Genomic DNA, 27,979 nt, shown 5'->3' on the forward strand with positions numbered 1-27,979 from the left:
TTGCCTTTGCATCAGTGTCAATAATGCTGTGGGAAAGCTTCACCCTGGCTCTTCACTGGAGTGGGTGATGCCTGCTCTGTTCACTCTGCTTTGGCTGTGTATTCCCTGTTGGCCAAGTCTTTTTTGATACACCTTTCTTCTTTCTCTCCCATTATCCATCCAGAAGACTGTTGGATTGTCTTACCTTCCAGCAGCGCCTCCAAACATACCTGCACTGTGGATATCATATGGCTGTGTACTGCTAAATCCACTGTGTATTAATATGCATGTATGTATACTTTCCAGGGTAACCTGAAATCCCCATAGGATAGATTGATTGGTTTGGTTTTTGGCAGACTATGTATGATTTGTGCTAAATGTGTTAGATGGATGTGAGAAACATATTGTCGACAGCTCTCATATTCTACGTGAAGCAAAATGGATCAAAGTTCAGAATAACTACTGTAACTGATTGAAGTGCACATTACTAACAGAGTATAGCAGTGTGGTTTATCTACTGTACTGTAACTGCTGAGGTGAGACCACAACACAATCAGTATATTCAATATGAAACAATAAGATAGGAAAGATGGAGTGATATTATGGATCACTTAGAGGGATACTGCGAGATTCTGGCATTTAAGCCCTTGTTCTACTTACCCAGAGTCAGATGAACTCGTGGATACCATTTTTTTGTCTCTGTGTGCAGTGCCATCTGACTCTGGGTAAGTAGAACAAGGGCTTAAATTCCAGAATCTCGCAGTATCCCTTTAACTGATGAAACTGGTCAAAGTTTCTGTGGAACGGGTTCTACATGGAACCCAAAAGGGTTCTACCTGGAATCAAAAAGGGTTCTTCAAAGGGTTATCTTATGGAGACAGCTGAAGAACCCGTTTAGGTTCTAAATAGCACCCTTTTTTCTAAGCGGTAACCTGCAGGAGGATCATAATTTTTTTAAATGATCGTTTGAGTGGAAATGTGAATTGATTACCTCATAAACAGATACTGTATTACTCACTCTCTCTCATATCATGTGACACCGTGACACTTCCTCACACTCCAAATTCTGCCCAGCATTCCAGCGTTGCTTTGACCGTGACCCCCCTCTAGCAGCCCAGGCCAGCTGTAGGTAAGACAGATCACAGATAACCAGTCAGGGGTCTGGGGGATGACATGTAGCCCCCTCTGGCTCCCGAAGTTAACAAACTGGGGTAGCACAATGGCATCTTTTTATAAAAGCAGAATAAAGGACTGATTTGTATTCCGGGCTCCTCACGTGTGACTGAATGAGAGGGAGAGAGAGGGAATGTGGGAGGGAGGGAGAGATATAGAGAGGGAGGGAGGTGCAGAGGGAGTGTGTGTGTGTGTGTGAGAGAGAGAGAGGGAAGCTGAATCTAATGTGAAGCAGCAGAGTGCTGTGACAGCGTAGGCATTTATTTGAGTAAAGACTGCTGCTGTAGCTGGAAGGACGCAGCAGCCCTCACCAACGCTCTGTCATTCACTGCCTCCGCCCCAACCACGCCACAACCACGACACAGGGAGACACCTGGAGGAGGAGGTACACAGGACGCACACCAGGCGGAACCACTATGCCTTTCACATGCCATCAGCAATACGACTTTCGGAATACACTGTTTTTTTTACCTTACCTTTCAGTCAGTCTCTCTACACCCCTCCTCTTCTCATCCTGCTCTATCCATCTACTCCCCTCCTCTGCTCCTCTCTTCCTCCGCTTCTGTTTGAAGGGGGATTCATGCCAAGAGAGAGCGTGGCTTGAATGAATATCAGCTGCTGGATCTCTCCAGGTTAGACAGAAGGAAGAAAGTACCAGTAGAGGACTCAAAGGGCATCCTCTGCACATCTCTGCACCCCCAGGACCTCCATCTCTGTCTCCTTGGGACTCCTCCTGCCCTCCTCGCTCCGCAGGGGTCCTGCCCATCCCTGTGAGCCTCAGCCAGGGTAAACAATCTAGTGGATGTGTTGATATTGTGTTACTGAGAGGAAGAAGAGTTGTGTTCAAGTCTAGGCCTCGAGCTGTTTTGATTCTTCCTCTTCCTTGCACACAGCTGAATTCCAAGAGTTAAATGGAGTAAAGTCATTGGATTTTGGGTTTTGTTTTTCATTTTACTTTGCTGCTGCCCTCGCCGCACTGAAAAGAAACCAAATAAACTAAAGTGAGTTGACACTGTGCTCAAAATATATTGGCGCTAGAGAAATATGAACAGAGATATTTATTTTTCACTTACTTTTTCTCCGCATATTAAATTGTGCATCCTTCCTCATGCATTCTGAAAGCACTTGAGAGACCCTGTACAACTCCATGACTCTGCATGCTAACTGGACATCTCCTTGCACCGGTGAGTGACTTTCACATTTTCAATTTTTATTTAAATTCTAAACTGAATTTAGAAGGTATTGAATATTGCATACACTGTGGACACCTCTCTTTTTTCCATTAGTGGGTTTAGTAATACTTTATTTGGATAGTCCATCTGTAGATGCTCTACAGACTATATACACACTATCAGTAACATTTCAACTAACTATCTCCTAACACTAGCCCTAACCTTAACCCTTATCCTAACCCTAGCCCTAACATTTACCCTTACCCTAACCCTTATTCTAAACCTAACCCTAACTGTAACATTAGCAAGCAGTTACTTACCAACAGAGTGTTTGTTGATAGTATGTACAGATGTAGAGCATCTACAGATGGTCAATCCAATCCAAATAAAGTGTGTCGGTGGGTTTTCATGTGTGTGAGCATGACTTGGTGTACTATAGGAAAAGAGTGTCAGCAGTTACCCCTGACTGAGCATGTGTATTTGTCATTCATTTAATCACATATAATTGTATAGAAACATATGGGTAGGCTGTGGAAAAGTTTGCCTGGGGTTTTAAGTCATATTGTGCCACTGCCTTTTGTGTTTGTGGCCAATTATACAATAATATGATCCATGTGTGCAGTGAATATTCAATGACATGCTGCTTTTACAGTATGTTGGTGGAAAAATATTGTGTCAACTACAGGAAACACCAGTAAATACCTATTGAGTTATTGCATTAGTGGTACAGTAGTTCCCCTTGTCAGCCCTAGATTTTCCACACATACTGTACATTCTAGCTATAGGAACATGACTACATTATTACTCATCAGAATTTGCCTGACAGAGTTGTTTGCCAAATGCCAACCTCCTAGCTGCCTAAAAGCCCTTTGGTTGGTGGAATGCTTGTGGAAGCACACCCTCTAGTCTGTCACAGCAATGTGGTCTTTCTGGAAAGCTTCAACTCATTCAGTCTGTTTCACAGTTGGGTAGGATAACCGGGTGCATAAGAGAGTTGGATGATGAAGTCAAGAGTGAAGAGTTGTTTTTAAATTATTGTTGAGTAATTTTATTTTTAAACAAAGGGAATGATCAGTGACTAATTTCTTCTAAATATTTGAAAGAAACAAATACTATTTGAAGCCAGGTCTGATTTTTACAGAATCATCATCTTCACAAGCTTCACCTTAATGCTATGTGTATCCCTGCCTCACACCCTCTCCCACCCTACCTCTACTGTAATTACACATCATTATAATTGACATGTGCACTAGACACTGAGGATTCACCATAATACACTGTTGATGGAAGTGAATGCCTGGTCTCTTTGTACTCAGTCTATGTGTCTGGAGGGCAGTCAGATGGTGAGTAGTTTCTATATACCACAATCACACTCGATACCCACAGGTCTATTGAGATAAGAGGTGAGCACCTCGCAGCTCACAAACGCTCAGATTATACCTACCAATTTGCTTGTCTGTAATCAGAAGTTCTGAGATGCTTTAAGAGAGGTAAAGCTCCCCGTGGGAGGGTATGCACTGAGGCATGGGGGTGGGAGGGTGTGTGGTCCCCTTGATGGCTCTGCGATGAAAGGAAGTAATTACAGCTGATTAAGTTATTAGTAATAAGTATAATGCATCATCTGCATCATCTGCATGGCTCTTTTTAACCAGACGGAAACAGGATTCATTAAGTACATTGTGTCAGTCCTCTCTCAAATCTATAAACTACTCTACTTTCAACATGAATATGCATAGATCTGGACACACAACACTTAAACTCCAGTCCCATAGTATCTGATGTAATAAACTATTTGAAATCAATCTCGACAAGATTAATGACATCAGGGCTGGAATAAGAAATCATAGGCCCTGGGCTTTGTTTTTTTAATAGCCCCCCCTTCCCAGCACACCATAATTTTCTGTAAACAAATCCATGTACATTACCTAGATGCAGTACAGCCACCTTTTGCAGCAATTACAGCTGCAAGTCTCTTGGGGTATGTCTCTATAACCTTGGCACATCTAGCCACTGGGATTTTTGCCTATTCTTCAAGGCAAAACTGCTCCAGCTCCTTCAAGTTGGATGGGTTCCGCTGGTGTACAGTAATCTTTAAGTCATACCACAGATTCTCAATTGGATTGAGGTCAGGGCTTTGACTAGGCCATTCTAAGACATTTAAATGTTTCCCCTTAAACCACTCGAGTGTTGCTTTAGCAGTAGGCTTAGGGTCATTGTCCTGCTGGAAGGTGAACCTCCATCCCAGTCTCAAATCTCTAGAAGACTGAAACAGGTTTCCCTCAATAATTTCCCTGTATTTAGCGCCATATATCATTCCTTCAATTCTGACCAGTTTCCCAGTCCCTGCCGATGAAAAACATCCCCACAGCATGATGCTGTCACCACCATGCTTCACTGTGGGGAAGATGTTCTCGGGGTGATGAGATGGGTTCCAAATAAAAATATAGTCGTCATTTAGAGCATTTATTTGAAGAAAATGACAACTGGTCAAAATAACAAAAAAGATGCAGTGTTGTCAGACCTCGAATAATGCAAAGAAAATAAGTTTATGTTAATTTTTAAACAACACAATAGTAATGTTTTAACTTAGGAAGAGTTCAGAAATCAATATTTGGTGGAATAACCCTGATTTTCAATCACAACTTTCATGCATCTTGGCATGCTCTCCACCAGTCTTTCACATTGATGTTGGGTGACTTTATGCCACTCCTGGAGCAACAATTCAAGCAGCTCATCTTTGTTTGATGGCTTGTGACCATCCATCTTCCTCTTGATCACATTCCAGAAGTTTTCAATGGGGTTCAGGTCTGGAGATTAGGCTGGCCATGATGGATGGTCCTCCATCCACACCTTGATTGACCTGGCTGTGTGGCATGGCACATTGTCCTGCTGGAGAAACCAATCCTCAGAGTTGGGGAACAATGTCAGAGCAAAGGGAAGCAAGTCCCGAGTGGCGCAGTTGTTTAATGCACTGCATCGCAGTGGTAGCTGTGCCACTAGAGATCCTGGTTCGAATCCAGGCTCTGTCGTAGCTGGCCGCGACCGGGAGACCCATGGGGCGGCGCACAACTGGCCCAGCGTAGTCCAGGGTAGGGGAGGGAATGGCTGGCAGGGATGTAGCTCAGTTGGTAGAGCATGGTGTTTGCAATGCCAGGATTGTGGGTTTGATTCCCACGGGGGGCCAGTATGAAAAATAAAACAATAATGTATGCACTCACTAACTGTAAGTTGCTCTGGATAAGAGTGTCTGCTAAATGACAAAAAAATATATATAAAAGTTTTCTTCCAGGACAACTTTGTATGTGGCTTGATTCATGCGTCCTTCACAAAGACAAATCTGCCCGATTCCAGCCTTGCTGAAGCACCCTCAGATCATCACCGATCCTCCACCAAATTTCAGAGTGGGTGCGAGACACTGTGGCTTGTAGGCCTCTCCAGGTCTCCGTCTAACCATTAGACGACCAGGTGTTGGGCAAAGCTGAAAATTTGACTTTTGAAGATGACCTTTCTACGGTCCAATCCTTATGGTCTTTTGCAAACCTCAGCCTCGCTCTTTTTTGCTTCTCATTGATGAAGGGCTTTTTTCTAGCTTTGCACGACTTCAACCCTGCCCCTAGGAGCCTGTTTCGAACCATCCTCACCGTGCACTTCACCCCAGCTGCCATTTGCCATTCTTTTTGTAGGTCACTTGATGTCATCCTACGGTTGTTGAGTGACATTCGAATGAGTTGGCGGTCATCCCGGTCAGTAGAGTCGTTTTCGACCTCTGCCGGTCTGTAGCTTTGTTGTCCCCAATGTCTGCTGCTTGACCTTGTTCTTATGAACCGCCGTCTTTGAAATTTTAAGGATGGAAGCAACCTGACGCTCACTGTATCCCACTGCCAGTAAAGCCAGAATTGGACCCTTCTTTTCCTCACTCAAAACTTTCCTTTTCAACTCTTTTGGCATGGTCAATATTAATTTTTTGATTAATATTACTTTTGAGGTACTATTAGCACTGTTTTTGCCATCCAGCTGATCCTATCACCTAATCAGTACCTAATTCAGAATGAGGTGTGCCTGTGTTGGAATTCAACAGACACTGGAATGGAATGGCTGTCATACATGTAGAGATGCTGGTTGAAGAAAAATGAGCAGTGGTCTCTTAATATTTTCCATAGCTGTATATACACTACTGTTCAACAAATTCGGGGTCACTTAGAAATGTCCTTGTTTTCAAAAGAAAAGCCATTTTTTTGTCCATTAAAATAACATCTAATTGATCAGAAATACAGTGTAGACATTGTTAATGTTGTAAATGGCCATTGTAGCTGGAAATGGCTGATTTTTAATGGAATATCTACATAGGCATTCAGAGGCACATTATCAGCAACCATCAGTCCTATGTTCCAATGGCACATTGTTTTTGCTAATCCAAGTTTATCATTTTGAAAGTCTAATTGATCATTAGAAAACCCTTTTGCTATTATGTTAGCACAGCTGAAAACTGTTTTGCTGATTACATAATAAACAAAACTGGCCTCTTTGAGACTAGTTGAGTATCTGGAGCATCAGCAATTGTGGGTTCAATTACAGGCTCAAAAATGGCAAGAAACAAATAACTTTCTTCTGAAACTCGTCAGTCTATTCTTGTTCTGAGAAATGAAGGCTATTCCAAATAAAATAAAATTGTATTTGTCACATACACGTGTTTAGCAGATGTTATTGCGGGTGTAGCGAAATACTTGTGCTTCTAGCTCCGACAGTGCAGTAATATCTAACAAGTAATATCTAACAATTTCACAACATATACCCAATACACACAAATCTAGTAAGGAATGGAATTTAAGAATATATACATACAGTGGGGAAAAAAAGTATTTAGTCAGCCACCAATTGTGCTAGTTCTCCCACTTAAAAAGATGAGAGAGGCCTGTAATTTTCATCATAGGTACACGTCAACTATGACAGACAAAATGAGAAAAAATAATCCAGAAAATCACATTGTAGGATTTTTTATGAATTTATTGGCAAATGATGGTGGAAAATAAGTATTTGGTCAATAACAAAAGTTTCTCAATACTTTGTTATATACCCTTTGTTGCCAATGACACAGGTCAAACGTTTTCTGTAAGTCTTCACAAGGTTTTCACACACTGTTTCTGGTATTTTGGCCCATTCCTCCATGCAGATATCCTCTAGAGCAGTGATGTTTTGGGGCTGTCGCTGGGCAACACGGACTTTCAACTCCCTCCAAAGATTTTCTATGGGGTTGAGATCTGGAGACTGGCTAGGCCACTCCAGGACCTTGAAATGCTTCTTACGAAGCCACTCCTTCGTTGCCCGGGCGGTGTGTTTGGGATCATTGTCATGCTGAAAGACTCAGCCACGTTTCATCTTCAATGCCCTTGCTGATGGAAGGAGGTTTTCACTCAAAATCTCACGATACATGGCCCCATTCATTCTTTCCTTTACACGGATCAGTCGTCCTGGTCCCTTTGCAGAAAAACAGCCCCAAAGCATGATGTTTCCACCCCCCATGCTTCACAGTAGGTATGGTGTTCTTTGGATGCAACTCAGCATTCTTTGTCCTCCAAACATGACGAGTTGAGTTTTTACCAAAAAGTTATATTTTGGTTTCATCTGACCATATGACATTCTCCCAATCCTCTTCTGGATCATCCAAATGCACTTCAGACGGGCCTGGACATGTACTGGCTTAAGCAGGGGGACACGTCTTGCACTGCAGGATTTGAGTCCCTGGCGGCGTAGTGTGTTACTGATGGTAGGCTTTGTTACTTTTGTCCCAGCTCTCTGCAGGTCATTCACTAGGTCCCCCCCGTGTGGTTCTGGGATTTTTGCTCACCGTTCTTGTGATCATTTTGACCCCACGGGGTGAGATCTTGCGTGGAGCCCCAGATCGAGGGAGATTATCAGTGGTCTTGTATGTCTTCCATTTCCTAATAATTGCTCCCACAGTTGATTTCTTCAAACCAAGCTGCTTACCTATTGCAGATTCAGTCTTCCCAGCCTGGTGCAGGTCTACAATTTTGTTTCTGGTGTCCTTTGACAGCTCTTTGGCCTTGGCCATTGTGGAGTTTGGAGTGTGACTGTTTGAGGTTGTGGACAGGTGTCTTTTATACTGATAACAAGTTCAAACAGGTGCCATTAATACAGGTAACGAGTGGAGGACAGAGGAGCCTCTTAAAGAAGAATTTACAGGTCTGTGAGAGCCAGAAATCTTGCTTGTTTGTAGGTGACCAAATAGTTATTTTCCACCATAATTTGCAAATAAATTCATTAAAAATCCTACGATGTGATTTTCTGGATTTTTTTTCCTCAATTTGTCTGTCATAGTTGACGTGTACCTATGATGAAAATTACAGGCATCTCTCATCTTTTTAAGTGGGAGAACTTGCACAATTGGTGGCTGACTAAATACTTTTTTTCCCCACTGTATATGGACAAGCACTGACAGAGCGGCATGTACTAAGATACAGTACATTAGTGTATTATAGAATAGAATACAGTATATACATATGAGATGAGTAGTGCAAGATATGTAAATATTATTAAAGTGACTAGTGTTCGATTTCTTAAAGTGGCCAGTGATTTCAATAGGCAGCAGCAGCATCTAATGTGCTAGTGATGGCTATTTAACAGTCTGATGGCCTTGAGATAGAAGCTGTTTTTCATTCTCTCGGTCCCAGCTTTGATGCACCTGTACTGACCTCGCCTTCTGGATGATAGCGGGGTGAACAGACAGTGGCGGGTGGTTGATGTCCTTGATTATCTTTTTGGCCTTCCTGTGACATCGAGTGCTGTAGGTGTCTTGGTGGGCGGGTAGTTTGCCCCTGGTAATGCGTTCGGCAGACCGCACCACCCTCTGGAGAGCCCTGCGGTTGCGGGCGGTGCAGTTGCCATACCAGGCAGTGATACAGCCCGACAGGATGCTCTCAATTGTGCATCTGTAAAAGTTTGTGAGGGTTTTAGGTGCCAAGCCAAATTTCTTCAGCCTCCTGAGGTTGAAGAGGCTCTGTTGCGCCTTCTTCACAACACTGTCTGCGTGGGTGGACCATTTCAGTTTGTCAGTGATGTGTACGCCAAGGAACTTGAAACTTTCCACCTTCTCCACTGCGGTCCCGTCGATGTGAATAGGGGGATGCACCGTCTGCTGTTTCCTAAAGTCCACGATCATCTCCTTTGTTTTCTTGACATTGAGTGAGAGGTTATATTTCTGGCACCTCACTCCCAGAGCCCTCACCTCCTCCTTGTAGGCGGTCTCGTCATTGTTGGTAATCAACCCTACTACTGTTGTGTCATCTGCAAACTTGATGATTGAGTTGGAGGCGTGCTTGGCCACGCAGTCATGGGTGAACAGGGAGTACCTTGTGGGGCCCCAGTGTTGAGGATCAGCGAAGTGGAGATGTTGTTTCCTACCTTCACTACCTGGGGGCGGCCCATCAGGAAGTCCAGGACCCAGTTGCACAGGCGGGGTTCAGACCCAAGGCCTAGAGCTTAATGATCAGCTTGGAGGGTACTATGGTGTTGAATGCCTAGCTATAGTCAATGAACAGCATTCTTACATAGGTATTCCTCTTGTCCAGATGGGATAGGGCAGTGTGCTGTTTGATGGCGATTGCATCGTCTGTGGATCTATTGGGAGCGGTAAGCAAATTGAAGTGGGTCTAGGGTGACAGGTAAGGCAGAGGTGATATGATCCTTGACTAGTCTCTCAAAGCACTTCATGATGACAGAGGTGAGTGCTACGGGGCAATAGTCATTTAGTTCAGTTACCTTTGCTTTCTTGGGTACAGGAACAATGTTGGCCATCTTGAAGCATGTGGGGACAGCAGACTGGAAAAGGGAGAGATTGAATATGTCCGTAAACACACCAGCCAGCTGGTCGGCATTTGCTCTGAGGACACGGCTAGGGATGTGCCTGGGCCGGCAGCCTTGCCGGGGGTTTCGAGAAATTACATGCAAGAAATTGCCAAGAAACTGAAGATCTCGTACAACACTGTGTACTTTTCCCTTCACAGAACAGCACAAACTGGCTCTAACCAGAATAGAAAAAGGAGTGGGAGGCCCCGGTGCACAACTGAGCAAGAGGACAAATACATTAGAGTGTCTAGTTTGAGAAAAAGACACCTCACAGGTCCTCAACTGGCAGCTTCATTAAATAGTACCTGCTAAACACCAGTCTCAACGTCAACAGTGAAGAGGCGACTCCGGGATGCTGACCTTCCAAGCAGAGTTGAAAAGAAAAAGCCATATCTCAGACTGGCCAATAAAAATAAATGATGGGCAGTCTGAGATATGGCTTTTTCTTTGCAATCTGCCTAGTGTTTTTAGTTAATCTGTGTATCTCACATATTATGTGGCCAGTATGATAGAGCAAGAACACTTTCTTAGCAGATAATCCTACATGACAATAACAGAGATGATGTAATGAAAAGTTGGGGGGTAGTTGGTAATGGAGGACATCAGGTGGATCCACATCTGGGTGTTGGGCAGAACTTCTAGATCCTGGAGAACAGGAGCAGAGTTAAAGAGAACAGGGTAGGAGACAGAGACGTAAACAAGCAAACACACAGGTTACACTTTGCTGTGAGAAAATTGTATGCATTAGTGCATTGTTATAAATGGGAGATATGTTATTTTCAACAGTTTTTGAAGGTATAGCCTACCTCAAGCTGGTCCCCCTCTGACTCAAAGCACAGAGAATCAGGCTGATCCGAACTCACTGGCTCTGGTGGATGGGATACCTCCTGGGGGGCTCGGACAGTCGATGGTCCTAAAGCCATTTGGAGATGTAAATTGAAGAGGTACATTTTTATAAGCTCAAAACAACTACAATTTCTTGCTTTCTCAAATGTCAACCAACCAACCTACTTTGTCTATTGAAGTGTCGGGTGTTAGGGCTTTCAGTGGTCGACCGTCCAACTGCTCCAACTGGAGAAGATTGTTGGCTTCCACCGAGGTAACACTAGGAAGACAAAGAGAAGACATATACAGTGAGGGAAAAAAGTATTTGATCCCCCTGCTGATTTTGTACGTTTGCCCACTGACAAAGAAATGATCAGTCTATCATTTTAATGGTAGGTTTATTTGAACAGTGAGAGACAGAATAACAACAACAAAATCCAGAAAAACGCATGTCAAAAATGTTATAAATTGATTTGCATTTTAATGAGGGAAATAAGTATTTGACCCCCTCTCAATTAGAAAGATTTCTGGCTCCCAGGTGTCTTTTATACAGGTAACGAGCTGAGATTAGGAGCACACTCCTATTCTCAGCTTGTTACCTTTATAAAAGACACCTGTCCACAGAAGCAATCAATCAATCTGATTCCAAACTCTCTACCATGGCCAAGACCAACGAGCTCTACAAGGATGTCAGGGACAAGATTGTAGACCTACACAAGGCTGGAATGGGCTACAAGACCATCGCCAAGCAGCTTGGTGAGAAGGTGACAACAGTTTGTGCGATTATTTGCAAATGGAAGAAACACAAAATAACTGTCAGTCTCCCTCGGCCTGGGGCTCCATGCAAGACCTCACCTCGTGGAGTTGCAATGATCATGAGAACGGTGAGGAATCAGCCCAGAACTACACAGGAGGATCTTGTCAATGATCTCAAGGCAGCTGGGACCATAGTCACCAAGAAAACAATTGGTAACACACTACGCCGTGAAGGACTGAAATCCTGCAGCGCCCGCAAGGTCCCCCTGCTCAAGAAAGCACATATACAGGGCCGTCTGAAGTTTGCCAATGAACATCTGAATGATTCAGAGGAGAACTGGGTGAAAGTGTTGTGGTCAGATGAGACCAAAATCGAGCTCTTTGGCATCAACTCAACTCGCCGTGTTTGGAGGAGGAGGAATGCTGCCTATGACCCCAAGAACACCATTCCCACTGTCAAACATGGAGGTGGAAACGTTATGCTTTGGGGGTGTTTTTCTGCTAAGGGGACAGGACAACTTCACCACATCAAAGGGACGGGTCCATGTACCATCAAATCTTGGGTGAAAACTTCCTTCCCTCAGCCAGGGATGACAATGACCCAAAACACACGGCCAAGGCAAAAAAGGAGTGGCTCAAGAAGAAGCACATTAAGTTCCTGGAGTGGTCTAGCCAGTCTCCAGACCTTAATTCCATAGAAAATCTGTGGAGGGAGCTGAAGGTTCGAGTTGCCAAACGTCAGCCTCAAAACCTTAATGACTTGGAGAAGATCTGCAAAGAGGAGTGGAACAAAATCCCTCCTGAGATGTGTGCAAACCTAGTGGCCAACTACAAGAAACGTCTGACCTCTGTGATTGCCAACAAGGGTTTTGCCACCAAGTACTAATTCATGTTTTGCAGAGGGGTCAAATACTTAATTCCCTCATTAAAATTCAAATCAATTTATAACATTTTTGATATGCATTTTTCTGGATTTTTTTGTTGTTATTCTGTCTCTCACTGTTCAAATAAACCTACCATTAAAATTATAGACTGATCATGTCTTTATCAGTGGGCAAACATACAAAATCAGCAGGGGATCAAATACTTTTTTCCCTTCACTGTAATATATGTTAGGGAAACTAAAATTAGCTTCAGGTTATTTTGTGTGCAAAAGCAAATATCTGAGGTTTTTATATTCACCTTAACGGATGGTGACCCCAGTTAGGAGCGATAGAGCAGCAAGGTTTCCCAGGTCTCGCCTTCCTTTCATCCTTCTTCCAAACCAAGTAATTTGCCCGGATGTCGAAACACTTGGTCCCCTTCTTGATTCTCTTCCGGTAGCTCTCCTGTTTCTCCTGCGCCTTGTCGATGTTCAGTCTCACCTTGATTGATAACAGGAATAAATACAATTATTATAAAATTGCAATAGACAAACAACAACACAAAGTCAATCACAAATTTGAAAGACTACAGTATATGCAATAATTGTATATACAATTGCATTGTTTACCTCAGTCAACAGTTGCGGCTCCCGTCTGTACTCGGTGGAGGCCTGGACGCTGCTGTTGTGTACAAAGATAATTACCTTCAAGTTGTTCTCCCACCATTCCTGGTGGGTATCATACAAAACAAAAATCTATTTTTGCTTTTTAATGGGTTACAGAAGGGAATTTAGAGTTAAGCACATTCTCTTCCTTTACTGACCTTAATGGGTATTGCCTCCACCCACTTGGTAAAGTGATAGGTCGCCGTCAGACACCAGTTGTTGCCATTCCTGGATTTGGTGAAGGGTCCGATGAGGTCCACCCCTAACATTTAAAGTGTTAGAGAGAAGATTACTTTATTCTTACCCTTATCTGTGTCATACAGCATGTAGATGTTCATATTTGTAAGGATACTAACACACACACATTCTATAATATTGAACTCTGCTGTGTTCAAATAAAGCAAACTTATCAGGGCAAAATTTGAATTGGGACGCTTAGTGGAGGAACCTTCCACACCTTAGACTCCTGGAGCGGACCAGCCACCACCGGCCTGAGGAGAGACACATGGAATGAGGGGTTAATACGGTAATCTGGAGGGAGTAGTAACCTATAGGTAACCTAGTTTATTCTCCTCAGGACTTTGAACGGCCCCACAAACCGCGGGCTCAGCTTCCGGCAGGGCAGGCGGAGGGGCAGATTCCGGGTCACTGCGGTGGCGGTCAGCGTTGGCCTTCTGGCGACGCACGACGCGCTGGAGGTGGATGTGAGCAGCGTTCCATGTCTCGGTCTGGCTCTGATGCCACAGTGCCAGAACCGGCTGATAACCTAAAACACATTGAAATGGCGTTAGGTTAGTGGAGGAGTGGCGGAGAGAGTTCTGGGTATATTCGGCCCATGGCAAGAACACCGACCACTCCCCCGTCCGGTCCTGGCATTAGAACCGCAGGAACCTACCCACATCCTGATTCACCCATTCCACCTGCCCATTTGACTCGGGGTGAAACCCAGAGGTCAGGGTGACCGAGACCCCCAGACGTTCCATGAATGCCTTCCAGACCCTGGATGTAAACTGGGGACCCCGGTTAGACACTATGTCCTCTGGCACCCCGTAGTGCCGGAAGATGTGAGTAAACAGGGCCTCTGTAGTCTGCAGGGCCGTGGGGAAACCGGGCAAAGGAAGGAGGCGACAGGCTTTAGAAAAGGTCCAAAATGACCAGTATGGCGGTGTTACCCTGAGAGAGGGGAAGATCAGTGAGAAAGTCAATACACAAGTGGGAACTGGCCGTTGTGGAACTGGTAAGGGATGTAACTTACCCTCTGGTAGGTGCCTAGGTGCCTTACTCTGGGCGCACACCGAGCAGGAGGAAACATACACCCTCACGTCCTTAGCCAAGGTAGGGTACCATTACCTTCCAGTCTGGCAGCACACTGTACGGCCGATACCTGGGTGACCAGAGGAGGGGGACATGTGTACCCAATAGATCAGACGGTCACGGACAAGAGACGGCACATACCACCGCCCAGCTGGGCACTGAGGTGGAGATGGCTCTGTGCGTAACGCCCGCTCTATGTCCGCGTCCACCGCCAACACTACCGGTGCCACAATGCAGGTGGCCAGGAGTATGGGGTGTTGTCTATGGGCCTCTCCTCTGTCATACAGCCGTAACAGTGCTTCTGCCTTCACGTTCTTTGTACCTCGTATGAAGGACAGTGTAAAATCAAACCGGGTGAAGAACAGGGCCCACCTGGCCTGGCAAGGGTTCAGCCTCCTTGCTTCCCAGATGTACTCCAGGTTATGGTGGTCAGTCCAGACGAGCTAAGGGTGTTTTGCTCCCTAGAGCCAGTGCCTCCACACGGTCAGGGCTCTGACAACATCCAACAACTCCCGATCACCAACATCGTAGTTCTGCTGAGCTTCTTGGGTGGCGTGCCCAAGTTTTGAGATAGGACAGCGCCTATCCCTACCTTGGACGCATCAACCTCCACTACGAAAGGTATTGATAGATCGGGATGGGCCAGTACCGGGGCTGAAGTGAACAGAGCCCTCAGGTTACTGAAAGCCCTGTCAGCCTCAGCAGACCAGCGGAGCCGGGACGGCCCACCCTTCAACAGAGAGGTGGTGGGAGCTGCGACCTTGCCAAAGCCCCAGATAAACCTCCGATAGTAGTTGGCAAAGCCAATAAAGCGATGCACCTCCTTTACCGTGGTTGGAGTCGGCCAATTAAGCACGGCTCAAAATCGGTATCCCTCCATCTCCACACCTGAGATGGTGATGCGGTATCCGAGGAAGGAGACGGACTGTTGGAAAAACAGGCACTTTGTCTTGTCATAAAGGTAATGTTCCAACAGTCGGGCCAGCACTTTGCGAACCAGGGACACATACTCAGCGCGCATAGCGGAATATACCAGAATGTCATCGATGTAGACCACTACACCGCGACCAAGCATGTCCGAAACACCTCGTTCACAAAGGACTGGAAGACAGATGGAGCATTCATCAAACCGTACGGCATCACCAGGCATTCGTAATGCCCAGTGGTTGTGCTGAATGCTGTCTTCCACTAGTCCCCTTCTCAGAAACGCACCAGGTTGTACGCACTCCAGAGATCTAATTTTGTGAAGAAGCCCGCCCATGCATTGACTCGATTACAGATGGAATGAGGGGTACAGGATAACTATAATGAATTGTCCCCTTGTTAAATGCTCGGTAATCAATGCTAGGGCGCAGACCTCCGTCTTTCTTCTTCACAAAAAAGAAACTTGAGAAGGCAGGCGAAGTGGGGGACGTATGAACCCCTGGCGCAGGGACTCTAAGACGTATGTCTCCATCGCCTCCGTTTCAGCCTGCGACAGGGGATATACATGACTCCTGGGAGGCACAGCGTCTACCCGGAGGTTTATCGCGCAATCCCCCGCCCGATGAGGTGGTAACTTGGTTGCCTGCGTTTTGGAAAACGCGTGTGCCAAATCGAGGTATTCGGGGGGAATGTCCACGGTGGAGGTAGTGTCTGGACTTTCCACCGTGGTTGCACCAACGGAAACAGCTAGACACCTACCCTGACACTTTCGCAATGATGTGCTTATAAGATATATAAAATGATCAAGACAGGTACTGTATATAATGGATTCACTAGACCCCAACTCTGACTATCAATCTAAAGTATCATTGTTTACTGTAGATGCTACCCATTCTGGTTAAAAATAGATTGGTGAATGACGGTTCCTTTCTCTGTTCACAAAACCACCCTGACAAGGGACCGGCAGAGTGCACCAGCAGTGAACAATAGTGTCAGCCATTCTTCAGAGGCTTTATCCAGCTCGAATTCCACACTGGAAGCCCTAGTGTCAGAAGCAAGCATTTGTGCCATATATTATTGAACAAGAAAAAAATAGTAACAGCATCAAATACATGAAGGGAACAGGGGCACAATGGTGGACTTCAAGGGTGATGTCACGATCGTTTATAGACTGGACGGACCAAGGCGCAGCGTGATAAGCATACATGTTAATTTAAACGAATGAACACGCGACACAAGTCCAAGGTAACACACAAACATACCATAACTGGAACAAGATCCCACAACTAACAGGTGCCAAAAGGCTGCCTAAGTATGGTCCCCAATCAGAGACAACGAGCTACAGCTGCCTCTGATTGGGAACCACCCCGGCCAACATAGATCTACACATTCTAGATCTAAACATAGAAAAATCAACATAGCAACACACAACACGGAATATACACACCCTGACTCAACAAATAAACGTCCTCAGAGTCAGGGCGTGACAGGTGAGCTGCAGCTGGCTTCCATCTGAGGAGGGAGGGCGTATAACATGGCATTCTCAAACAAGGCATCAAAGAGGTTATGACATTTTAACTTATAGCAGATTGTTGAAGACATATCTACAATGTAATGGCAGTTTGTTTACAGAATAGTTTTTATTCTTTGTTGACAAAACTGCCCTCCTTGATATACTTTGTGTAATTTCTTTGTTTAAACTTTATAACTCATCTGTAGGAGTAGTTCTGTTATGACAGTGCACTTGTTTCAGGAAAGTGTTGGAGAGCCAAAGAGCAACAATCACATTTCAGTAACAAAGTGGGAAGCCTCATTCTGGCGACTCCACAGGAACTCAGTGAGGTGAGCACCCAACCCTGCACAGAGCTCCTCTATTCTAGGGACACTTATTTTCTGTGTCCCTGTGTTTATCTGAGCTCCACTCTCTCTTATGGAGCTGTGGAGTGGCAGGCATGGAGGGCTGTCAGGAGAGAGAGGGAGATACAGTAGGAGAGCTAGCAAACAAACCGAGCTCTTCACTCCTCTCCTCTGCTTCACTCCTCTCTGACAATGAGGCCCTTGCCAGATTGGCACTTGTGACTTGGAACAGGTGTAGGGAGATTTGGGGACAAGAGGCTGGAGGCTGACAACAGGTTGCACTGTGGACAGAGGGTTGTCTAAAAAGACTCAAACCACACCACAAAGACATGATAGTGAGTTGCACTATGGCAAGTGAATTCTAGTCTTTTAAGGCAGTCCTGCACTGAACCTGGCTTACTTCCAGAGTTATTCTGTACTGTATGTGGGATGGCTCCTGTCATGTATGTGTCGTTAATTCCTGATGATGATCAAGTAGACAGGACAAGGTTTTCCATCTGCTGGTCTATATCTCATGGAGGAACTGGAGGTGCTATTGGGTGTATCCTCCATTGATTCCCGATTAAGCTGTTCTATGCCTCATCCATCACCGTTTGACACATTAGTTGCCTGCCTGTCTGTCTGCTGCTTAGCAAAGCATTTGAAGAGAGCGAGAGAGAGAGAGAGAGAGAGAGAGAGAGAGAGAGAGAGAGAGAGAGAGAGAGAGAGAGAGAGAGAGAGAGAGAGGGAGAGAGAGAGAGAGAGAGAGAGCACTAAGGTATGGCAGAAGTGAGATGGTGGAGGTAATGAACTGCTCCCACCCTTGCTCACCTCTATCTGTGGTTATCTGCCCACCATCTGAGCAGAGATGGCCACTGAGGATAACTAAGACCGATGATGGATGGGAAGGAGTCACAGAAGCTAGCTGTGTAGGCGGTCTCGTCATTGTTGGTAATCAACCCTACTACTGTTGTGTCATCTGCAAACTTGATGATTGAGTTGGAGGCGTGCTTGGCCACGCAGTCATGGGTGAACAGGGAGTACCTTGTGGGGCCCCAGTGTTGAGGATCAGCGAAGTGGAGATGTTGTTTCCTACCTTCACTACCTGGGGGCGGCCCATCAGGAAGTCCAGGACCCAGTTGCACAGGCGGGGTTCAGACCCAAGGCCTAGAGCTTAATGATCAGCTTGGAGGGTACTATGGTGTTGAATGCCTAGCTATAGTCAATGAACAGCATTCTTACATAGGTATTCCTCTTGTCCAGATGGGATAGGGCAGTGTGCTGTTTGATGGCGATTGCATCGTCTGTGGATCTATTGGGGCGGTAAGCAAATTGAAGTGGGTCTAGGGTGACAGGTAAGGCAGAGGTGATATGATCCTTGACTAGTCTCTCAAAGCACTTCATGATGACAGAGGTGAGTGCTACGGGGCAATAGTCATTTAGTTCAGTTACCTTTGCTTTCTTGGGTACAGGAACAATGTTGGCCATCTTGAAGCATGTGGGGACAGCAGACTGGAAAAGGGAGAGATTGAATATGTCCGTAAACACACCAGCCAGCTGGTCGGCATTTGCTCTGAGGACACGGCTAGGGATGTGCCTGGGCGGCAGCCTTGCCGGGGTTTCGAGAAATTACATGCAAGAAATTGCCAAGAAACTGAAGATCTCGTACAACACTGTGTACTTTTCCCTTCACAGAACAGCACAAACTGGCTCTAACCAGAATAGAAAAAGGAGTGGGAGGCCCCGGTGCACAACTGAGCAAGAGGACAAATACATTAGAGTGTCTAGTTTGAGAAAAAGACACCTCACAGGTCCTCAACTGGCAGCTTCATTAAATAGTACCTGCTAAACACCAGTCTCAACGTCAACAGTGAAGAGGCGACTCCGGGATGCTGACCTTCCAAGCAGAGTTGAAAAGAAAAAGCCATATCTCAGACTGGCCAATAAAAATAAATGATGGGCAGTCTGAGATATGGCTTTTTCTTGCAATCTGCCTAGTGTTTTTAGTTAATCTGTGTATCTCACATATTATGTGGCCAGTATGATAGAGCAAGAACACTTTCTTAGCAGATAATCCCTACATGACAATAACAGAGATGATGTAATGAAAAGTTGGGGGGTAGTTGGTAATGGAGGACATCAGGTGGATCCACATCTGGGTGTTGGGCAGAACTTCTAGATCCTGGAGAACAGGAGCAGAGTTAAAGAGAACAGGGTAGGAGACAGAGACGTAAACAAGCAAACACACAGGTTACACTTTGCTGTGAGAAAATTGTATGCATTAGTGCATTGTTATAAATGGGAGATATTTATTTTCAACAGTTTTTGAAGGTATAGCCTACCTCAAGCTGGTCCCCCTCCGACTCAAAGCACAGAGAATCAGGCTGATCCGAACTCACTGGCTCTGGTGGATGGGATACCTCCCGGGGCCTCGGACAGTCGATGGTCCTAAAGCCATTTGGAGATGTAAATTGAAGAGGTACATTTTTATAAGCTCAAAACAACTACAATTTCTTGCTTTCTCAAATGTCAACCAACCAACCTACTTTGTCTATTGAAGTGTCGGGTGTTAGGGCTTTCAGTGGTCGACCGTCCAACTGCTCCAACTGGAGAAGATTGTTGGCTTCCACCGAGGTAACACTAGGAAGACAAAGAGAAGACATATACAGTGAGGGAAAAAAGTATTTGATCCCCTGCTGATTTTGTACGTTTGCCCACTGACAAAGAAATGATCAGTCTATCATTTTAATGGTAGGTTTATTTGAACAGTGAGAGACAGAATAACAACAACAAAATCCAGAAAAACGCATGTCAAAAATGTTATAAATTGATTTGCATTTTAATGAGGGAAATAAGTATTTGACCCCCTCTCAATTAGAAAGATTTCTGGCTCCCAGGTGTCTTTTATACAGGTAACGAGCTGAGATTAGGAGCACACTCCTATTCTCAGCTTGTTACCTTATAAAAAGACACCTGTCCACAGAAGCAATCAATCAATCTGATTCCAAACTCTCTACCATGGCCAAGACCAACGAGCTCTACAAGGATGTCAGGGACAAGATTGTAGACCTACACAAGGCTGGAATGGGCTACAAGACCATCGCTAAGCAGCTTGGTGAGAAGGTGACAACAGTTTGTGCGATTATTTGCAAATGGAAGAAACACAAAATAACTGTCAGTCTCCCTCGGCCTGGGGCTCCATGCAAGACCTCACCTCGTGGAGTTGCAATGATCATGAGAACGGTGAGGAATCAGCCCAGAACTACACAGGAGGATCTTGTCAATGATCTCAAGGCAGCTGGGACCATAGTCACCAAGAAAACAATTGGTAACACACTACGCCGTGAAGGACTGAAATCCTGCAGCGCCCGCAAGGTCCCCCTGCTCAAGAAAGCACATATACAGGGCCGTCTGAAGTTTGCCAATGAACATCTGAATGATTCAGAGGAGAACTGGGTGAAAGTGTTGTGGTCAGATGAGACCAAAATCGAGCTCTTTGGCATCAACTCAACTCGCCGTGTTTGGAGGAGGAGGAATGCTGCCTATGACCCCAAGAACACCATTCCCACTGTCAAACATGGAGGTGGAAACGTTATGCTTTGGGGGTGTTTTTCTGCTAAGGGGACAGGACAACTTCACCACATCAAAGGGACGGGTCCATGTACCATCAAATCTTGGGTGAAAACTTCCTTCCCTCAGCCAGGGATGACAATGACCCAAAACACACGGCCAAGGCAAAAAAGGAGTGGCTCAAGAAGAAGCACATTAAGTTCCTGGAGTGGTCTAGCCAGTCTCCAGACCTTAATTCCATAGAAAATCTGTGGAGGGAGCTGAAGGTTCGAGTTGCCAAACGTCAGCCTCAAAACCTTAATGACTTGGAGAAGATCTGCAAAGAGGAGTGGAACAAAATCCCTCCTGAGATGTGTGCAAACCTAGTGGCCAACTACAAGAAACGTCTGACCTCTGTGATTGCCAACAAGGGTTTTGCCACCAAGTACTAATTCATGTTTTGCAGAGGGGTCAAATACTTAATTCCCTCATTAAAATTCAAATCAATTTATAACATTTTTGATATGCATTTTTTCTGGATTTTTTTGTTGTTATTCTGTCTCTCACTGTTCAAATAAACCTACCATTAAAATTATAGACTGATCATGTCTTTATCAGTGGGCAAACATACAAAATCAGCAGGGGATCAAATACTTTTTTCCCTTCACTGTAATATATGTTAGGGAAACTAAAATTAGCTTCAGGTTATTTTGTGTGCAAAAGCAAATATCTGAGGTTTTTATATTCACCTTAACGGATGGTGACCCCAGTTAGGAGCGATAGAGCAGCAAGGTTTCCCAGGTCTCGCCTTCCTTTCATCCTTCTTCCAAACCAAGTAATTTGCCCGGATGTCGAAACACTTGGTCCCCTTCTTGATTCTCTTCCGGTAGCTCTCCTGTTTCTCCTGCGCCTTGTCGATGTTCAGTCTCACCTTGATTGATAACAGGAATAAATACAATTATTATAAAATTGCAATAGACAAACAACAACACAAAGTCAATCACAAATTTGAAAGACTACAGTATATGCAATAATTGTATATACAATTGCATTGTTTACCTCAGTCAACAGTTGCGGCTCCCGTCTGTACTCGGTGGAGGCCTGGACGCTGCTGTTGTGTACAAAGATAATTACCTTCAAGTTGTTCTCCCACCATTCCTGGTGGGTATCATACAAAACAAAAATCTATTTTTGCTTTTTAATGGGTTACAGAAGGGAATTTAGAGTTAAGCACATTCTCTTCCTTTACTGACCTTAATGGGTATTGCCTCCACCCACTTGGTAAAGTGATAGGTCGCCGTCAGACACCAGTTGTTGCCATTCCTGGATTTGGTGAAGGGTCCGATGAGGTCCACCCCTAACATTTAAAGTGTTAGAGAGAAGATTACTTTATTCTTACCCTTATCTGTGTCATACAGCATGTAGATGTTCATATTTGTAAGGATACTAACACACACACATTCTATAATATTGAACTCTGCTGTGTTCAAATAAAGCAAACTTATCAGGGCAAAATTTGAATTGGGACGCTTAGTGGAGGAACCTTCCACACCTTAGACTCCTGGAGCGGACCAGCCACCACCGGCCTGAGGAGAGACACATGGAATGAGGGGTTAATACGGTAATCTGGAGGGAGTAGTAACCTATAGGTAACCTAGTTTATTCTCCTCAGGACTTTGAACGGCCCCACAAACCGCGGGCTCAGCTTCCCGGCAGGGCAGGCGGAGGGGCAGATTCCGGGTCACTGCGGTGGCGGTCAGCGTTGGCCTTCTGGCGGCGCACGACGCGCTGGAGGTGGATGTGAGCAGCGTTCCCATGTCTCGGTCTGGCTCTGATGCCACAGTGCCAGAACCGGCTGATAACCTAAAACACATTGAAATGGCGTTAGGTTAGTGGAGGAGTGGCGGAGAGAGTTCTGGGTATATTCGGCCCATGGCAAGAACACCGACCACTCCCCCGTCCGGTCCTGGCATTAGAACCGCAGGAACCTACCCACATCCTGATTCACCCATTCCACCTGCCCATTTGACTCGGGGTGAAACCCAGAGGTCAGGGTGACCGAGACCCCCAGACGTTCCATGAACGCCTTCCAGACCCTGGATGTAAACTGGGGACCCCGGTTAGACACTATGTCCTCTGGCACCCCGTAGTGCCGGAAGATGTGAGTAAACAGGGCCTCTGTAGTCTGCAGGGCCGTGGGGAAACCGGGCAAAGGAAGGAGGCGACAGGCTTTAGAAAAGGTCCAAAATGACCAGTATGGCGGTGTTACCCTGAGAGAGGGGAAGATCAGTGAGAAAGTCAATACACAAGTGGGAACTGGCCGTTGTGGAACTGGTAAGGGATGTAACTTACCCTCTGGTAGGTGCCTAGGTGCCTTACTCTGGGCGCACACCGAGCAGGAGGAAACATACACCCTCACGTCCTTAGCCAAGGTAGGGTACCATTACCTTCCAGTCTGGCAGCACACTGTACGGCCGATACCTGGGTGACCAGAGGAGGGGGACATGTGTACCCAATAGATCAGACGGTCACGGACAAGAGACGGCACATACCACCGCCCAGCTGGGCACTGAGGTGGAGATGGCTCTGTGCGTAACGCCCGCTCTATGTCCGCGTCCACCGCCAACACTACCGGTGCCACAATGCAGGTGGCCAGGAGTATGGGGTGTTGTCTATGGGCCTCTCCTCTGTCATACAGCCGTAACAGTGCTTCTGCCTTCACGTTCTTTGTACCTGGTATGAAGGACAGTGTAAAATCAAACCGGGTGAAGAACAGGGCCCACCTGGCCTGGCAAGGGTTCAGCCTCCTTTCTTCCCAGATGTACTCCAGGTTATGGTGGTCAGTCCAGACGAGGAAAGGGTGTTTTGCTCCCTAGAGCCAGTGCCTCCACACGGTCAGGGCTCTGACAACATCCAACAACTCCCGATCACCAACATCGTAGTTCTGCTGAGCTTCTTGGGTGGCGTGCCCAAGTTTTGAGATAGGACAGCGCCTATCCCTACCTTGGACGCATCAACCTCCACTACGAAAGGTATTGATAGATCGGGATGGGCCAGTACCGGGGCTGAAGTGAACAGAGCCCTCAGGTTACTGAAAGCCCTGTCAGCCTCAGCAGACCAGCGGAGCCGGGACGGCCCACCCTTCAACAGAGAGGTGGTGGGAGCTGCGACCTTGCCAAAGCCCCAGATAAACCTCCGATAGTAGTTGGCAAAGCCAATAAAGCGATGCACCTCCTTTACCGTGGTTGGAGTCGGCCAATTAAGCACGGCTCAAAATCGGTATCCCTCCATCTCCACACCTGAGATGGTGATGCGGTATCCGAGGAAGGAGACGGACTGTTGGAAAAACAGGCACTTTGTCTTGTCATAAAGGTAATGTTCCAACAGTCGGGCCAGCACTTTGCGAACCAGGGACACATACTCAGCGCGCATAGCGGAATATACCAGAATGTCATCGATGTAGACCACTACACCGCGACCAAGCATGTCCGAAACACCTCGTTCACAAAGGACTGGAAGACAGATGGAGCATTCATCAAACCGTACGGCATCACCAGGCATTCGTAATGCCCAGTGGTTGTGCTGAATGCTGTCTTCCACTAGTCCCCTTCTCGGAAACGCACCAGGTTGTACGCACTCCAGAGATCTAATTTTGTGAAGAAGCCCGCCCATGCATTGACTCGATTACAGATGGAATGAGGGGTAGAGGATAACTATAACGAATTGTCCCCTTGTTAAATGCTCGGTAATCAATGCTAGGGCGCAGACCTCCGTCTTTCTTCTTCACAAAAAAGAAACTTGAGAAGGCAGGCGAAGTGGGGGACGTATGAACCCCTGGCGCAGGGACTCTAAGACGTATGTCTCCATCGCCTCCGTTTCAGCCTGCGACAGGGGATATACATGACTCCTGGGAGGCACAGCGTCTACCCGGAGGTTTATCGCGCAATCCCCTACCCAATGAGGTGGTAATTTGGTTGCCTGCGTTTTGGAAAACGCGTGTGCCAAATCGAGGTATTCGGGGGGAATGTCCACGGTGGAGGTAGTGTCTGGACTTTCCACCGTGGTTGCAACAACGGAAACAGCTAGACACCTACCCTGACACTTTCGCAATGATGTGCTTATAAGATATATAAAATGATCAAGACAGGTACTGTATATAATGGATTCACTAGACCCCAACTCTGACTATCAATCTAAAGTATCATTGTTTACTGTAGATGCTACCCATTCTGGTTAAAAATAGATTGGTGAATGACGGTTCCTTTCTCTGTTCACAAAACCACCCTGACAGGGACCGGCAGAGTGCACCAGCAGTGAACAATAGTGTCAGCCATTCTTCAGAGGCTTTATCCAGCTCGAATTCCACACTGGAAGCCCTAGTGTCAGAAGCAAGCATTTGTGCCATATATTATTGAACAAGAAAAAAAATAGTAACAGCATCAAATACATGAAGGGAACAGGGGCACAATGGTGGACTTCAAGGGTGATGTCACGATCGTTTATAGACTGGACGGACCAAGGCGCAGCGTGATAAGCATACATGTTAATTTAAACGAATGAACACGCGACACAAGTCCAAGGTAACACACAAACATACCATAACTGGAACAAGATCCCACAACTAACAGGTGCCAAAAGGCTGCTAGGTATGGTCCCCAATCAGAGACAACGAGCTACAGCTGCCTCTGATTGGGAACCACCCCGGCCAACATAGATCTACACATTCTAGATCTAAACATAGAAAAATCAACATAGCAACACACAACACGGAATATACACACCCTGACTCAACAAATAAACGTCCTCAGAGTCAGGGCGTGACAGGTGAGCTGCAGCTGGCTTCCATCTGAGGAGGGAGGGCGTATAACATGGCATTCTCAAACAAGGCATCAAAGAGGTTATGACATTTTAACTTATAGCAGATTGTTGAAGACATATCTACAATGTAATGGCAGTTTGTTTACAGAATAGTTTTTATTCTTTGTTGACAAAACTGCCCTCCTTGATATACTTTGTGTAATTTCTTTGTTTAAACTTTATAACTCATCTGTAGGAGTAGTTCTGTTATGACAGTGCACTTGTTTCAGGAAAGTGTTGGAGAGCCAAAGAGCAACAATCACATTTCAGTAACAAAGTGGGAAGCCTCATTCTGGCGACTCCACAGGAACTCAGTGAGGTGAGCACCCAACCCTGCACAGAGCTCCTCTATTCTAGGGACACTTATTTTCTGTGTCCCTGTGTTTATCTGAGCTCCACTCTCTCTTATGGAGCTGTGGAGTGGCAGGCATGGAGGGCTGTCAGGGAGAGAGAGGGAGATACAGTAGGAGAGCTAGCAAACAAACCGAGCTCTTCACTCCTCTCCTCTGCTTCACTCCTCTCTGACAATGAGGCCCTTGCCAGATTGGCACTTGTGACTTGGAACAGGTGTAGGGAGATTTGGGGACAAGAGGCTGGAGGCTGACAACAGGTTGCACTGTGGACAGAGGGTTGTCTAAAAAGACTCAAACCACACCACAAAGACATGATAGTGAGTTGCACTATGGCAAGTGAATTCTAGTCTTTTAAGGCAGTCCTGCACTGAACCTGGCTTACTTCCAGAGTTATTCTGTACTGTATGTGGGATGGCTCCTGTCATGTATGTGTCGTTAATTCCTGATGATGATCAAGTAGACAGGACAAGGTTTTCCATCTGCTGGTCTATATCTCATGGAGGAACTGGAGGTGCTATTGGGTGTATCCTCCATTGATTCCCGATTAAGCTGTTCTATGCCTCATCCATCACCGTTTGACACATTAGTTGCCTGCCTGTCTGTCTGCTGCTTAGCAAAGCATTTGAAGAGAGCGAGAGAGAGAGAGAGAGAGAGAGAGAGAGAGAGAGAGAGAGAGAGAGAGAGAGAGAGAGAGAGAGAGAGAGAGAGAGGGAGAGAGAGAGGAGAAAGCACTAAGGTATGGCAGAAGTGAGATGGTGGAGGTAATGAACTGCTCCCACCCTTGCTCACCTCTATCTGTGGTTATCTGCCCACCATCTGAGCAGAGATGGCCACTGAGGATAACTAAGACCGATGATGGATGGGAAGGAGTCACATAAGCTAGCTGGAATATGCATATAGCTAATGCAGAATTATTTCTAATGCCTGTTCAGATCCACCAAGACATTAATGATAACCTCTTAATGGAACCTCTAAAGAGCGTAAGTTAGTAAACATTCACCAAATGTACAGTACAATCTACAGGTAACATTATAGATAATAGAGCTGCGGCTTAAATGTCCATCCCCATCCACAACATCCTAGCAAGCTAAAAGCCAACTGAAACGTAATAGGCTCTCACGGTATACCTTCCACATTTCGCCAGGTCCAAATGTAATCTGGTACATGCAGAATCGGCACCTCCTGGCATATTCCATAAGAGAATGGGCTGTGTAAACACGTCCATGTATGTAAGTCTAAACACATCCAGACCTATCCTAGACATGATAGCACACATTGTAGTCCTGGAAGGAGCCTCTTCCTCAAGTGTTCTCTGTACCTGAGACCATCTGGAGCAGACAGGAGAGAGGATCAGAGAGAGAGAGAGAGGATCAGAGAGGATCAGAGAGAGAGAGAGAGAGAGAGAGAGGGCATGTCTGGCTGGGTCAGGCCTGCCCTTAATTAGTATTTCATCATAATTACAGGCAGACTGCAGACTGACGGCTCTATTTAAGGAGCGGCTGAAGAGGGTGAACAGCAGGAAGAGGTTGAACGTCTGAGTGGCAGTAATGTCTTTCCCTGACGGTGGGAGAGCGGAGCAGGGGTGACAAGGCTGGCAGGGGAGTCCGGTGCGTAAGATGGGGAAGCTAAGGCAAAGACTATGTGAAAAGTTTAATCTGCATGAAGAGAGTAGTTACTAAGAAGAATTAGTAGCTATGTTAGTAGCACTGACTTTCAATGGCCATTATAAAATATAATACTTGCATTGTTTGATTTCATCCATTGGTAAAAAATAAAAATAAATAAAACACTTGTATGTTTCAGTTGGTCTGTATTTGGTCTGTATTTTGGTCTGTATTTCCATTCTTCCA

General features: G+C 45.8%; 1 long non-coding RNA gene across 1 annotated transcript; it reads left to right on the forward strand.

Annotated features, from left to right (window-relative positions):
• Positions 1-1,373: 1,373 nt before the first annotated feature.
• Positions 1,374-27,743, forward strand: LOC121577215. Its single transcript, XR_006002581.2, has 3 exons — positions 1,374-2,153; positions 2,275-2,336; positions 27,593-27,743. It is a non-coding gene; the product is annotated as an uncharacterized LOC121577215 (long non-coding RNA).
• The last annotated feature ends 236 nt before the right edge of the window (positions 27,744-27,979 follow it).

The sequence above is a fragment of the Coregonus clupeaformis genome, chromosome 11, assembly GCF_020615455.1.
Source record: "Coregonus clupeaformis isolate EN_2021a chromosome 11, ASM2061545v1, whole genome shotgun sequence".
NCBI lineage: Eukaryota > Metazoa > Chordata > Actinopteri > Salmoniformes > Salmonidae > Coregonus > Coregonus clupeaformis.